Source organism: Theobroma cacao, chromosome 9 (genome assembly GCF_000208745.1).
Source record: "Theobroma cacao cultivar B97-61/B2 chromosome 9, Criollo_cocoa_genome_V2, whole genome shotgun sequence".
In the NCBI taxonomy this organism is placed as follows: domain Eukaryota; kingdom Viridiplantae; phylum Streptophyta; class Magnoliopsida; order Malvales; family Malvaceae; genus Theobroma; species Theobroma cacao.
Genome location: NC_030858.1, coordinates 2,249,954 through 2,265,812, shown reverse-complemented (window position 1 = coordinate 2,265,812; position 15,859 = coordinate 2,249,954).

Below are 15,859 nucleotides of genomic sequence, written 5' to 3'. Positions count from 1 at the left end.
AAGCCCTGTAAGGCTTTGTGCAAAACCGAGGGAAGCAGCAGTGAGTTGTTTGATTTAAACCATTGGACCCTTATCATCAGGTTTGTCTACTTCCATCTTCTGTCATCTCTCCCTTACTGTTTGCAATTATTGGAACCCTGTCTGTTTTCCCTTTTTTTAAAGTTAGAAAGACAAAAAACACTGAACTTTAATCGTTAATTAGATAATTAATTTACTACTCTACTTTAGTGTATCAAATTTTAAATTACATTTGGCTTGAAGAGAATTTGCTGCCAGGCAATAGAGAAACTGGCATTTGCAGAGTAGAGTGGTAGAGGGAAGCCATGCAACTTTCGCTGACAATTTTCACTTATCTCCACCGCCATAGCAAAGATAGACAAAGATATTCCGACTTTCTCCAAACCTTTATTTGATTGTTGTCCACTTAATTTCTTGTTACAACAATTGTAACTATTAACATGTTTTCTTAATTTATTTGTGTTACGGATATGATTAAATTATACTACACTTTAGTAAATTGCTAATCAGTTTCTTATTTCGGGTAAAGGTGCTTTTGACATATACATATAATATAATATTATTAAAAGTTAAAAGAAAAATTTAAACATCCAAATTTTTAATTCAATAGTAAATACTTCCTTAATTGCTTTTTTATTTATTATTTTTTTGGATATCTCTAAATGAATTTTTTTTCTTTTTTTTAGACATTTAAAACTTTTAATTTTTTATATTATAAATTTATTTTTCATGACTTTTTATATTAAAAAAACATTAAACATCTATATTATTGAAAGAAATTCAAATTTTAATATAAAGTAAATTAATGTCAAAATTTTTTCCTTAAATTTCGTAAAAGTCAAAAAAGGAGAAAGAAAAAGGCACAGTCAGAGTACATGTTTTCTTATTTGAAAAATCGGGTTCGATTTTTTTAAAAAAATTAAAAGAACTAAATGCTTGAAACATACTTGTAATACAAAGTTCAACTTTGTTGTAATAATTTTTTTCATAATTTTCTTTAAAGATACTTCATGAAACTAGTTCAATTCTCAATGTGAGATGAAATTGTTTAATTAGTAGATTGATTATTATTGTTATTATTATTCGGAAATTAGTAAGTAAAAATACCAATAAAAATGAAAGTGATAAGTAAAAAAAAACCGAGACAGAAGAAATATTTTAGGAAATAGCAGTGGGGTAAAACCAGTTTGGGTCCCATACGGTACGGCGGCCCATTGAGAACAAGACACATCAACATCATCAAAAAGCTGATGACGAAGTGATGGTTACGATCTGACGGCTAATCATCCAAATCTAAGGCTATCGTGTCGGCATGCAGTTGGTCGACACAGACCATCACGATATCTAGTCCCACGATCTTGTTGGGCCTAAGAGCTGGCCCACAAAGGTGGGGTCCAAATTTTACATGTGGACGTTAAATTCAAAAAGCCCTTTTGTTTTGGTTTGATGGAAGTCAAATGTCTTGTCTTTGGGGCCCAAATGCAAAGTTACTGACATCTTCGATGCCGACGAAACTGTTTAAAGATTTTGTCTTGCTTGCCTTGTGTTATATTATTATTTAATTCAATTTGTTCATCATGGGCAGGGCCCAAGGCCCATTCAGTGGGAGGCCCACCAAGTTGGGGGTTGACATGGATTTGTCCAATGGGCCCATATCAATAAAAACCTCATGTTTTTATTTTCTTCTTCAATCTCTCTTATTTTTCTTTTTTTTTTTTATGATGATGAAAAGTTTTTAAATAGAGAAAAACCCCAAATTGCTTCAAATCTTTTTAATATAACGCCTAATCGATGACATTTATATATAATTTGGCATAATATAAAAAAAATTCTGAACTATTTAATATAAGTCATACAATGATGATGTGGTACATTCACATGTCATAATAGATAAAAAAATAGCATGTTTATTTAGTATACTAATATAATCATATAGTATTTTCACCTTTCATATTAACACCACATTAAAATTAAAATGACAAATTATATTTTAAATAATGATAATTAGTTAATTGTTAATAATAAGAGTCTATTTAGTTAAAAATAATAATATAAAGATTTGATTGAATGCAATAATAGAATAATAACGTATTTATAAATTTTTTTAAATAATTCATAAACTTTTTAAAACATGATGCCTCTATAATTTTTATTTTTCTTAATAGCATTATATATTGACTTTTAACTAGTTATTGAACTTTTTGATATAATTAATTATCAAATTTATTTATTTATATAAAAAACATTAAAAAAAATATCGAATAAAAGGAGGCAGACTTAAGAAGGGAGGGTTCAAACTTGGCTTGATGAGAAAGAGGTTTAACATAAGGTTAGCTATTATATGAAAGTCTTTACAAATTAATTAATTTCATTATTAGACTTTTTGGAAGCATTAATCTTTATTTGGCAAGTGCCGACTTATGTTGAATGACACTAACGTAATAATCTTGGGTACTACATTATTAAGGATAAAGGAGACAGTATTAATTAGCCTTTACCAACATCATTTCTTTCCTTAAACTACAACGAATATATTGTTAATGTTATTTAATTTGGTTTGTCGGAATGGACAATTCCCGCAGTGATAGACGGAAAAATTAGCAAATTAACATGATTTGAATTAATAGTTTTAATACGTTATCTCCCACTTTCTTTCACTTTCAATGTATAAGTGTCGGACGCACCTCCAATTATTTTGTTTCTATTATTTGTTGCAACTTACAAGACAATTTTGCTACCTTCTTGTCTGGTTAGTTAACACCATTTTGGTTCTGCGACAGGTTGAATTTACAGGTGTAATTAATAGCACTTAATTAAGTATGTCACTTGTGAAGAAGTTGTATAAATCTGACATGCTTTGATAATTATTTTGTATTTGAGTATAAGCAAAGTAGAAATTATATATGAATGTAATGCATATACACTTTTACAAGTGAATTAACTGTTAGATGTTCTCTTTTGAGCATTTATTATCCGACCATTACATGCCTCAAAAGAAGTATTTTAATTATTAAAACTTGAGATTGAAGTTTTAAAACTTCAGGTTTTTAAAAGGAAGACAGAGATTTACAAATCTAGAGAAAAAATTATTTCATATCGTGTGTGATGGAAAATGTAAAAAGTTATTTAAGTATTATTATATAATAAATTTAATAAAAATCAACTTTTATTTTTATCGTTTATTTAAATTTATTATCATGAATGATTCAGCTGCAGATTCGATACAGTATTACTAATTTAATTTACTTAAGTGAAGATCTCTCTTTTCATGCAATCCACTATTTCTAAGATGGTGTTAATTGATTCTTTCAGCTTTATAGCATTGAATTAATTTAATTCTCTCTTTTGACATAGATACTAGGGATAATAATATTGTAGAAGTATTGCTGTATTAAACAAAGGCAATGAAATCCCAGGAGGATCATGGTCGTGAGGTCCTTAATCGTCAGGTTGGCTTAGACTTCGGAAGTGTCTTGAACCAAAAGCTTTTGTAAAGAACTATTATAAGCTAGGTGTTTAATAATTATTATTATCCTCCACGTAATGGTAATTAATTAGCAGGATTGAACAAGGCGTCCGACCTACATCCACTAAATCCTAATCCTAATTAATAGTACATGTTTGGAATGGGCCAAAGGTTTCTTTTGGCACATAGGTGTAGGTTTTATATGTAAATATCTTACCTACACTGTTATTAATCTATACTAATATATAGAGTTCATTGAATTTACATTATCTTTAAATCGTTTTCACTTTCGAGATATCTTAAATAATCCGTTAATTAATGAACATTAACAGACAGAAAACCAGCACGATAAGGATAACCGCGAGTCTTATGGCTAGACAAATGAAAAGAAAAAGGATAAACCCAAGCCCCATTTGTATTAACCTACGAGAAGTGCGAGAAAAAAAATTGAAAAGTAAATTCGATTGATTATTAATAATAATTACATAAACATCAATTCGAATTTGTTGTTATAGATAATTTAATTATAAATTTAGTGCGATATTATAGTTACAGCTCAACTTGAGAAAAACACAAAGATTTATGACAGAAAAAAAAAATAGAATTCATGATGATTTCCTTGAATATATATGACTTCACTATCTTGCCATGCTTTCTATTCATGGAACCTCATAAATAAGTAATTAAGTTTATATACAAGTTGCCCTCATCATGCAAAACATAGAATTAAAAATTTGGATAGTCTGATTTATTGAATAAATATCCTAATTGAATTCAATCATTCGCTTTCAATTCATAAATTAATACAGATTTTTTTTTCAAGCCATGGGAAACTACAGTCACCAAACTTGTGATGGGATTCAGCTGACGCAGCTGCGGTTTTTGAAGAAATTTTCTTGCTCTAATCAAAAGAGGACAGAAATCCACTCGAAGCAGCCTTGAAATCCGATGTCTCTATGGTCAATCAAGCATTATTCCATTTCCCATATCAATATATATATATGCCATAAATTAACGAGTAGGCTCACCATGCGATGTCTACTCTAACCCTGCATATATTGAAACAGCATGGCAAATGAATTTTATATTCTTTTAGAGGTTTCCATTATCAGCAAGTTGAACCCTTTTCTTTCCATCACTGCAGAGATGAATATGGCTTTTTAACTAAAATAGGGTTTTCTTTATACATAAATTAAATCAAGGTCGATATCTGTCCTGTCCACTTAGAGTCAATAATTAAGCAACATAGAATATGGATTATCTTGATCTGGACATGTTTTTTATTTTAATTATTCTAGTATCATATTTCATTTCGTCATGATTATGTATTTGTAATTATTATTCTAATATTCTATTAAGTAGCTTGATTCTTTGGCATTACATTTAAGGTGGGGGAACCTTGATGTAGATGACAAATGCATTATAATTATTTTAAGAGGTCGGTCTTAGAATCCAAATCAAAGAATTATACCCTTTAGGCGACGTGTCCATTTATCCATCTCACAAAACTTGACTAAAGAAAAGCCATGCAAGAGGAGAAACAAGAAGCAAAAGGAATTTGGAAAGAGCCGACGGGGGGAGGTCGGCTTACATATTCGATTAAACCAACCCTCGTTGGACCACAACGGAAGACTGTCAGCGAGAGACCTTGCAAACTTGTCATGATCAGTATAACTCCTAATCGTGAAATTAGAATGCTATGTCAGTAAGTCTTAAGGCCTTTGAACATGGAAAAGGGTGATTTTGGCTTTTGGGATTGATGGGGTACTGATGTTTTACCTGCTTAAAAGCACTTTTCCGACAGCCGCAATTGTTGAAATTGGAAGTGGAAATGCCAGTGGAACCTTACTCATCAGTTCTAACGGTCTTTCCCCTTTTTCGTTTTAGGATTAGCAATAGGATGCATTAATTAATCATTCTAATAATAGTGATGATCGATAATATTATGCAGGATTTCTTGGGGAGGAGTCGGCCGTCATTAGCTCAAGCTGTGGATTATTTCTTAACACTAAAAATCAATGAAATTTGCTATGTAATAGAATGAATTGAACGGTGTATATCTATTCATATACCAACCTCAAGCCTGCAGACCAAAGCTCTAGACTGAATCGACATTCCTATAATTCCAATCACCATTAATATATGTTTTGACATTTTGGATTTCTTTGCAAAGCATTTGTACTTATATATGTCCATAATTTTCTTTACATGACTCCCGTGACCAACTGTGGATAATAAATTAGTATGTAAAAAGAAATAAAAATATCACGAGTAAGTCAAAATATAATTATTATTGTGGAATAAAAAGGTCGGCTGACATAAATGATAAATAAAGAAAAGGAAGAGCAAGAGAGTCTGGGTGGGGGCGGGGTTGTGTAGCTGGCGGAGCAGGGAGTCTTATCGTGGTGTAGAAGCAGGCAAACATGATTAATAATAACACAAGTGGTGGCTGGAGGAGACACGTGGGAGAAAATGAGGATGCCGACAGTCAGTTGTCAAAAGGTCAGGTCTCACCTTTCTAGCGAGAGAGAGACAAAGATTGTGACTAGAGACCGGTTTCCCCGCCGGTGGCGCTGTCGACATTGGTGCAACCCTTTCTTTGCTGCCTCCACGTGTAAATACGTATATTATAGTAATAATTACAAAAGCTCACCTCTTCTAATTCTTCTGTCTCATTGCAATACATATGAACACGTTCAAGTTTCAACGTCGCCACATTGATTAAATTCTGGGTCAATGCATTAAGGTAAGGTCAATTGCTATTTAATGCCAATGGTACCATATTCCCTTAGTAAAAGAAATTTGCCGGAATTCAATCTCTGTGGAATAAGTTTGGCATGCAGGGAGAGTGAGATAATCATTTTCTTTTCTAATTTAGCATGAAACAATGTTTGTTTCTATGTAAATTTGCCCTTTTGGCACCCTCTATTGTGTGTCTGACTTACTGATTTTCTGTTAGCAATAAAGTGTTCTTCCTTGAAAAGATCAGAAAATTGTGCATGAAAGCAGAAATTAGGCTTAGGTCAGAGTCTGAAGTACACATGATATGAAATTTTCATGTGACTTAAGGCAAATCTTTTAGAATTTTATATAAATTAAGAATGAGCCTATTCCTTTCCCCACCCAATAAAGAGGATAAGAAGAAGACTTAATGCTAGTTGATAATTATTAATTAGTTGAGTTGGATAGTAATTAACTATAATTATTGTCAGCCATGCAAGAAATGGGTGGCACAAGCTAGCACAACTAAATTGATTTGATCTCAGCTGGCTTTTTGTGTGTATTTGAAACAGGACCACTATATAAAATTCAGGTCAAGGAGAAAGCAAAGGCATGTAAACCGCCTTATTCGGGAGGGGGGATATGACAATTATGCAAAAAATGGGTGTTTTCGTGAAGCTGACAGTACTCGCAGCTCAATCATAATAAGGAAGAATCTTACTGTTAAGGTAAGTTAGGACAAAGTTTGTATAATTATGATATTACAAACTTTAAGATCCTGAGAGAAAAACTTCGGTGCTACAGCAGACTGTTCTCGTCTTTGTTCCACTTTTGGTGGACCAAAGTACCAAGGTTTATTGTTTGCTGAAAGGACACAGCAGGACAGAGAACACAAAAAACCAAAAAAAAAAAAGAAATCTATGGCCTCATTTCAAAGACAGATTGTAAGGTACATCAGAAAAAAAGAAGAGCAAGAAAGAGGTAAGCATGGGTGTGGGGGGTTATAGAAAGAGACTTGAAGCCACCTAAGGTTTTATCTATGTACATGAAGGCAGCTGGTTTCACAGCTAAAAATTTCTACAATTGGTTAACATGAGTGTTTAATTATCATCTCATTTTAATGTTTAACAGGAGAAAGAACAAGGGGGTTATGTCAGTTCTATAGTATGCTGGGCAAATAATTAATGAAGTTCCTATGGCCCCAAAACTTGGGATCTAATGCAACCAATAAGATGAAAGTCGTCAAGGAACTGATTCCATTGGAAAAAATTGCTAAGTTGTCTCAGGAATCAATCTTGTTTAGAAAATTTGGGTAAAGATCGATCATTGGAAAAGCCACTGTACAACAACGTTGAAATGTTATCTCTAGACAGCGACTCAGTTACATTATCTCAAAAATTTTCAACACCCTTAATCATTGAGAGGGCTACATCTTGTTATCGTCAATTCTACCATTCCTGCTGTGTGAAGTAGACGTTTAAAGAAAATTGGACGTAGAAAACCATGTACTGTTGCCGACTTAAACATCACCATCTTAATAATTCAGAGAGGAGAAGCTTAGACTTCTTCTCAAGCACTTTTAGGCATTAGGTTTTTTTCGTATATTCCCCGTACAAAACATTTTGAAATTAATTCTTTGGTTATGTGTGGTTCTGCAGCAGCGGCAAAGGCCCTGCCTGCATGTCCATGAATGAAGGCTAGCAAGGTGATGACATCGGGCCCTCTCTAAAGAAGTAAACAGACTGAAGCATTGAGGTTTCAAAGATTCTTTTTCTTCTCTTCTTTTTGCTTTCCCCTCATTCACTCTCTGATGATAATATCGCGGAAACAATACTGGGATCATCACAGATATATAAATTGGGGAACCGAGAATGGACAGCATTCTTGCCTGCCAAGATAGCGAAATTAAACAACCAATGAAACGTGCTGGACTTCCACACACAAAACGACATGATGATCTGACAGTGAGAGATGAACGAATTGAGTAAAACTATTTCCAAGGATAAAATGACGACCCAACATATATATTTGGATCAGTAAAGAGACAACTTTATATGAGGAAAAAGATTGAAATTGATGTGCCTTTTGATTTCTAGTGGAGCTCAAGCCCTAATACATACAATTACGGGGAACAAATTTGATGTTTATAAGAGGAAGAGAGGGTTGTTTCTGTAGCAATTGAGGCAGAGAAATGCATGCATTATTAAAGAAATTCCCTTTTCCAACTCCCTAGCCCATCTCCGCCCCACTAGCCCTGTTTGACTCCCATCACAAAGACCCATTTCTCCGAGTTCTGACAAACATGCTAGTAATTTGTGTCATCTATAAAGATAAAGGAGCTAGCTAGTCCTATATAGCTAGCTACTATACTTGTCATACCTTTGGTTAACCAAGGTTCCTTAATTTTCTTGCAACAAAGAGAAGGATTTGTCATTTGTTCATCCACATCCATGAAAGGACAAATCCCGCAAAATTTATAAAGTAATAATGAAAGAATGGAAAGCAGCAAATAAAAATTAACACCACTCCCCTCCCCTCCTTCCCCAACATGTACTACCATTCAATACATGGGGGACCATCCCCAGCTTTATATGGTCATAGATCTTTTCATTGATGACCTTTTGTGGGGACTGATAACTGACCATGCATGGTTAGCACATTTAAATGAAGGTAGATATTAACCTATATATATATATATATATAAATATATAAATATATATACTTGCTATAAAAATAATTTGCTGTATGTTTTGGTGATGCATGCCCCCCCCCCCCCCCCTCCTCCCCCACCCCTGGGCTATGATATCTTCTTCCATTATTATTTTGCACCCCCACGTGGACGTTGCTACAATGTAATGCACCCAAGCAGGGAAATCTTGCCAACTCATCCAGAGAATATTAATGCACAAATACAGAAAGATTCATAGAACCTTTTGATGATGGACTGATCATATAGGCATTGAAAGAACGGGAGATGTAATTTTCATTTTGTTTTTTGCTTCCCTAATTAAAAAGATTAGATTGAAAGAAAAAAATGTAAATTCAATTCATTTTCTTCTCCGTTTTATTTCTTTCTTTACCAAACAGAGACAACGCTAATTTCCTTCTCTCCCCTTTATATTTTCTTTTCCCTTTTTTTTTTCTCTTATTAAGCATAACATTAACGAAGTGGGGAGGGGAGAAGGTTACAGGAGAGGTCGTGATTCTGCAGCGATGCTGAAAACCTTGTATAATAAGCCGAGATGTGTGAGTGTGAGTTATCACTGTCAACTTATAGTGCTTTGGTCCACGGTCCATTTCCATATTTACAATGGGAACAGCTAGGCATTGAAAGACATGTCCTTAGGAAGGGGATTGAAACTGGAGGATATTAAAGCATTTGGCTACTGCTGGCTTGCCTTACAAGATATATACATCTTTTTAGAAAATGATTGTTCCTCTCTGCTTTTAAGCCTATGGGGTTTTGCCAAGTACCATCAATTATTCAATATATTAACCAACCCCAACAGAAAATTTAAAAACACCAAAAAAAAAAAAGAAAGAAAGAAAAAGTTGCCCCAGATGGCAGGGCACATGCACGAGCCCCCAACAAGTAGCCAGAAATGAATTTAATTTAGTTTCTTGTGGGCTTCGGAGCTGAAGAAGTACCATATATTTGCTTCGAGAATGTAGGGTTTTTAGGTAAGGAATTCGTGTTGCAGCTTGCCTTTGGAGTTTTGAAGGGTTAAAGAGGGTTGGTGAAAGCAGGCTATACACAAACCTTGACCTCATTGTGGATGTATAGTCCAAAAGTAAGAGAAATGTTTGAAATGATCTTTTTACAATTTGGCCTCCTCAAGTTAAAATTTGCTTGTATCTGGCTGTCTCCCTTGTTTTTTGGCAGATGACAAATTTGAAATGACAATGGGAAGATATATTATTGCCTTTGTATCTGCAAGCAGGTTCACTTACCCAAACAAAAAGAAAAAAAAGGGTTTACAAAATTAAATTAAATTAATTAAAGCCATATTTCTCATCAAACTTTAAAATTGAATTTATATGAATAAAAAACAAAAAAAAATTTATATCATGCATGGTGAACCTTACGTGTGAAGAGGGACAGCATGTATTGGTCATGTCTCTCCTCCACATTTTATAGTCTAGTCAAAGCCCCCATCAATCTTTCCTCAAGAAACTATTAGAGAAGTTGGAGAGCTAGGGTCACTATGTGATTAATATATTTGTCATTTTGACGTGTGAGATGATATAAAAAATATATATGCCAACCATCCCCACAACTTATGCTTCTTTATTGGAATCATCCCCTTTTTAATTCATAATCTATTTCTTATTATCAAGTTGCCTCAGAAGATATACCCCATGCTTTCCAATTCCAGATTATGTTTAAATCATATTAAAATTTAACTAATCATTGCTTAATTTAATATATATATATATATATATATATATATATATATACACGTATCCTTTATCCAATTATCATTCTATAATAACCAAATAATAAAAAGAAAAAAAGAGAAGGAAAAGATGATATGCCCGGCAGCAGGAATCTAGCTAGCACCAACATGAATGAAATCATCGCTTGCGACATGCAAATCAAAAATTATATAAGAAAAGAAAAAGGAAAGAGGAGGAAAAGTTGGTTAGGGTTGATCTGTTTGTTGTTTAGTGGACCACTAGAGCCCACTTATCTTTGATGTAATGGCTTCCATAATAAAGATAACTTAGTCCAAGAGAATGATTAGGTGATGGATTTGACTTGTATGAAAGTCTTTGATAATTACGATTTAGCAAATATTGTAATACAAGAGGAAAACAGTTGAGTATAATTAGATAGTGGCTTAACAGAATTAATGATAGCAACCCACGTGATTAACGAGATTATTGTCTTTGTTATTTAGCATGCTCACCCATGTTATGCTTGCTTAATATATATTGACTTGTAGCATGCTATATATATATATATACACTGACTACTGCCAAAATATTGGAATTTGACTTTAACTTCCTTTTTTTTTTGGGGGGGATTTGCCTCTTACTACTTCTGGGAAGTAGACACCTCCAAAATTATTATTGACCTTAACTAGTTTAGTATAGTTTTATTTTTGGATAAATAATAAAAAAATATTATGTGATTTGAAATGGAATAAATTTTTTTTCATGACATTTAAAATCTGACACTTAATTATTTTGTTTTTTTATTAAAAAATTCTAGACGTTGTTAAGAATAAAATGATTAATATATTTTTTTTATTTAATTAATATTAATGATAAAATAAGAACAAGTAAAGCTTGAATTTTTTTTAAAAATAAACTTAAGGATATTAAGTATGAAATTAAGTAACTAAAATAAATACATAGTAGTCAAGTATCAAATTTTAAACTTCAACAATATGTTTGGTTGCAGAATGGAATAAAACAGAATACAATAATTATTTATTAAAATATTAATAATTTGCAATTACAACTTTAATTTGATTACTTTTTTTTATTTTATTTTATGTTTTCTCTATTTTACTTTTAAAATATTTAAAAAATTATAAATTGTTTAAAATATTAGTAATTTATAAGCAAAATATTAATAATAATTATTAATATTTTATTTCTATAAATTTTAATTTATAATTAAAATATTTTCATAATTTATCTAACATAATAATAATTTATAATTAAAATATTAATATTTTAATAATTTACAATTAAATATTAATAATTTATTAATAAATTTATATTATTTATAATAATTTATTAAAAATATTGTTCCATAATTTTTTATAATTTAAAATAATAATTTCAAAAAATAGTTAAAGGTATTTTTGTTCAAAATGTTTTTTTTTTCCCATTCTAGCTCACATAGAATAGCTAATACCAAATGAGGTAGGTTTAGCTATTCTTTGTTTTTAAGGAATAGCTATTCTTTATTCAAAAGATGAATCAAATGGAAGCATAAGAATAGAAAGGGAATAGGGAAGGAATAATTATGCTATTTCTCTCAAATCACAAGATATTTTTTTTATAATTTATTATTTATTTATTTATTTATTGTTTAGTTTTCAAACGGTGGGAAAACATTTATTAAAAGAGGATACACAAGAACATGGTCAAAGGCATGAATCATCAAAGTGACTAGTTTAACACATGCTTGTGTTTTAATGTTTGATGTATAAGGTAAAATTTATTATTAGATAATCATAAAAATAAATTTAATAAGCATTTCTCTATCTAAAACTAATTATAGTTAGATTTACGTCAAACTTTATCATAAAATTTGATATGACGTTTAAACTTATTATTATATATATACGCCACGTAATAAGTTTATTATTTCTCTTGTACGTGGAAATAACCAAACCTCTCAAATTACTTTAAACTTAACAATTATAAGATTTTTTTATTACAAAATTTTTGAACATCAACCTTACACCAATTCAATATAATTGAAAATATCTCTTTTTAATTTTAAAAAAATTAGAATACTAAAATTTAAATCGTTGTAAGATTTATTTTTATCGTCATTTAGCAACGATAAGCATATAATACTTTAATAGTTCAAATATGCCTTCCAACTTCAAAGGCCCAACAAGTAACCTTAATTTTTAATTGTCAAATTATGGATTTTTTGGTTCTTTTATTTCTTTTTTATATAGAAAAGAGAAAAATATGCAAAAATTCTTTATTCATTTTCTTCCACTAGATGCCATAAAGAAGTAATTATGCCCATTATGAATCTTCAATCTAGAAATATCTTAAAGTGGAATAATCTATCATAGGAATTCCTTAAAAAGATAAAGGGAGACAAAAAGTTTAATTTAGTTGGGGAAAAGCTTTGTTGGTAGGTATACTTGAAAATCGCACACATAATTAAATAATTAATTCTCCTTACTGTATTAATTTAATAAGGATAAAGTTTAGATGAAATTTTTACTTAAAAAATTTCATTAAGTTTTTCAATAAAGTTCTGATTTGTGTTACAATTTTTTATTCCAAATTAACCAATTTTAACACATGATAAGCTTTCATTATGACATTTAGATTTTTTTAGAAAAAGTGTATTTCATTTATAAAAATTTAGGTAACCGTTACACAAATATCAACTCGAATCTATTGTCATAAATAACTTGAATGGAGGTTCAGTGTGATATTAGAGTTTTAACTCAACTTGCAGCCAATAAAACTACAATGTACACAATTCAAAAATGACTATGACATATTGTTGTGATACTTTGCCAATATATAATAAAATTTATATCTTGTCCTTAATTAACTATACAAGAATATAATATCTAATGCTCTTTCCAATTTTTAATCAATTGATTTGTCATTTTGATGTGATAAAAGTAAAACCTGTGAAAAGTAATTCAATTTATATTATATGGCTTTTCAATTGAAATGACACAAACAAAAAGAAAACACTCACCCCGCTCACATATGGATGTAAATAAAAGTTCCTACAAAGAATAGTTAAACAAACTCAGACCTCAGCTTTCCTAAAAGAAGAAAGAAAGGAAAGAGGACGAGGCATATAATAAAAGGAAGACATTGAAAGAAAAATCACCAATAACAAGACAAAAAACTATAAATGGGGGAAGCCTATAGCATGCAATGGGGCCAATTTTTTTTCTTTTTTTGGGGAGGAGGGTATGGGAGGAAGCTTGAAGAAAAGAAATCCCTCACCAGCTATGAGATGGGGTCATGAAAGGATATCATTTCTCGTACAAATAAATCCATACAGGTGGAGAAAACGCGTCCAAATATATATAGAGAGAGAGGGATTGGGAAGTGGGCTTCAAGATTTTGGTGTCTGATACGGGTGGAAGTGGGGGTGGGGATCGTGAGAGATAGGGAAAGCTTGGTGTTAGATCCATGCATGTATGTATGGATATGGAGACCAAAGAAGATTCACTTTGGAACGAAGTTTCATTTCTGATTTTATTTCAATTATTTGGTGTGTCCAGAAAAGTTCAATTGTCTGCTACGAAAGTGAACAAAAAATCCCATCAACATGGTGGGTTTTATTTTTTTTTTTTCCCTTTGAAATTTGTCAAATTAAGTAGACATACGTACAAAAAAATTATATGAAGTGGACGAAAATTGGTAACATACCCCATTCGAGATATGGGGGGCTTGTATTCACTATTTGGCTGGATTTTTTGAAAGGGAAAGAGATGACTGTTGATAAAGTATGTTTTGTCTTTAATTCCCTCCCCCTTTCTTTTTTTACTAACATGTAATGACTAGCAAAGGCATTTGCTTAATCAATTAACTTAATTATTTTACCACTTCAAAAGGCTATCGAATTTACTTATTATCACTTCCAATTTAGTCATTAATTAACTAATTACCAATCGAACCTTTTTTTTTTCCTTTGTTGTGAATGGGGTTTTTTAAGTAGGTGTTGACTTGGCAAATCCCTCAGCCGTGTGCATCATTTTGTTTGTGCCCATTGTCCAACATATCGCCTCATTCATAGCCGGCCGCAAGCTAACCAACATCTTTGTCTGATGTACAATGTTCCATAATCAATTCCATACTAAAGAGAAGAAGATTAGGATGTGGAGGAATTACAGCTCACTGTCACATATTAATTAATTTTATACTAAATGTACTCTCTAATATGGCAACCCAACAAATTTTTAACATATATCTCTCTATAAATGAAGAACCAAAATTAAATAAATTAATCAGAAGACAGGGATCAATTTCGCTGAAACAAGTTAAAGACTTGCATCAGCATAATATATATCATGCAAGGACAGGATAGTATGTTAAGTCGATTATTTTTTTATGTTCTAGGCGTTTTTGTTTTTCTTGCTGTGTTGCTCTTTTTCTTGTATTTAAATTCATTTTTTAATTAAGAAATAAAAAAATAAGTAATTTTCTTAAGTTATTGGATTCGATTCTGAGAATAGCAAGTGAATTATTTTTTATTGGAAACTTTAACTCAACCATTTTCAACTACTAGACAATCCCATGGATGTACCAGTTATCATGGTGGTGTTGATTTATTGAAAAAAAAAATACCAGTTGCTGCATAACCTTGACTTTCAAATACAGCCTCATGATCAAAATCTTGCACAAGCTAACTAGAGTACAGAAATGAGCAAATAGAGAATTGCTTATTTAATTAATGTATTTTGTTCAATAAAAAAATAATTTGAAGAAACCAGAGCTAAACTCACATCTGACATGGATGAAACAGACATGCATGTACAGTGAACTTTCCCCCCCTTTGCTGGAAGAATATATGCTTTCGAATCAATTTGCAGTTGCAGTTGCAGTTGGGGCTGGCGAAACGAAGGAGAATTTTCTACATTACCCAGAACAGAAAGGTAACCCATATTTATAATATTAAACTAAGTTGAATATAGCTGAAAATGGGTGGAATTCATATAAATAGTTGACCCAAAAAACGTTGAATTTGGACCCTTCCGTTGCATTGGAATAATAATGATATTATTTATACTTTTATAATATTATGTCACATGTCTATTTTTCGTTATTTTAATTATGTGACATTTGATAACATTAGATACAAATTAAAGCCATGGAATCAAAAGTGATTCTTCATTGTTTTCAAATAATTTTTATTCCAAATAATGACATTCCTTCGGCATATTTATGTACTATTACCCCTAAAAAGAAGATAATTTGAGG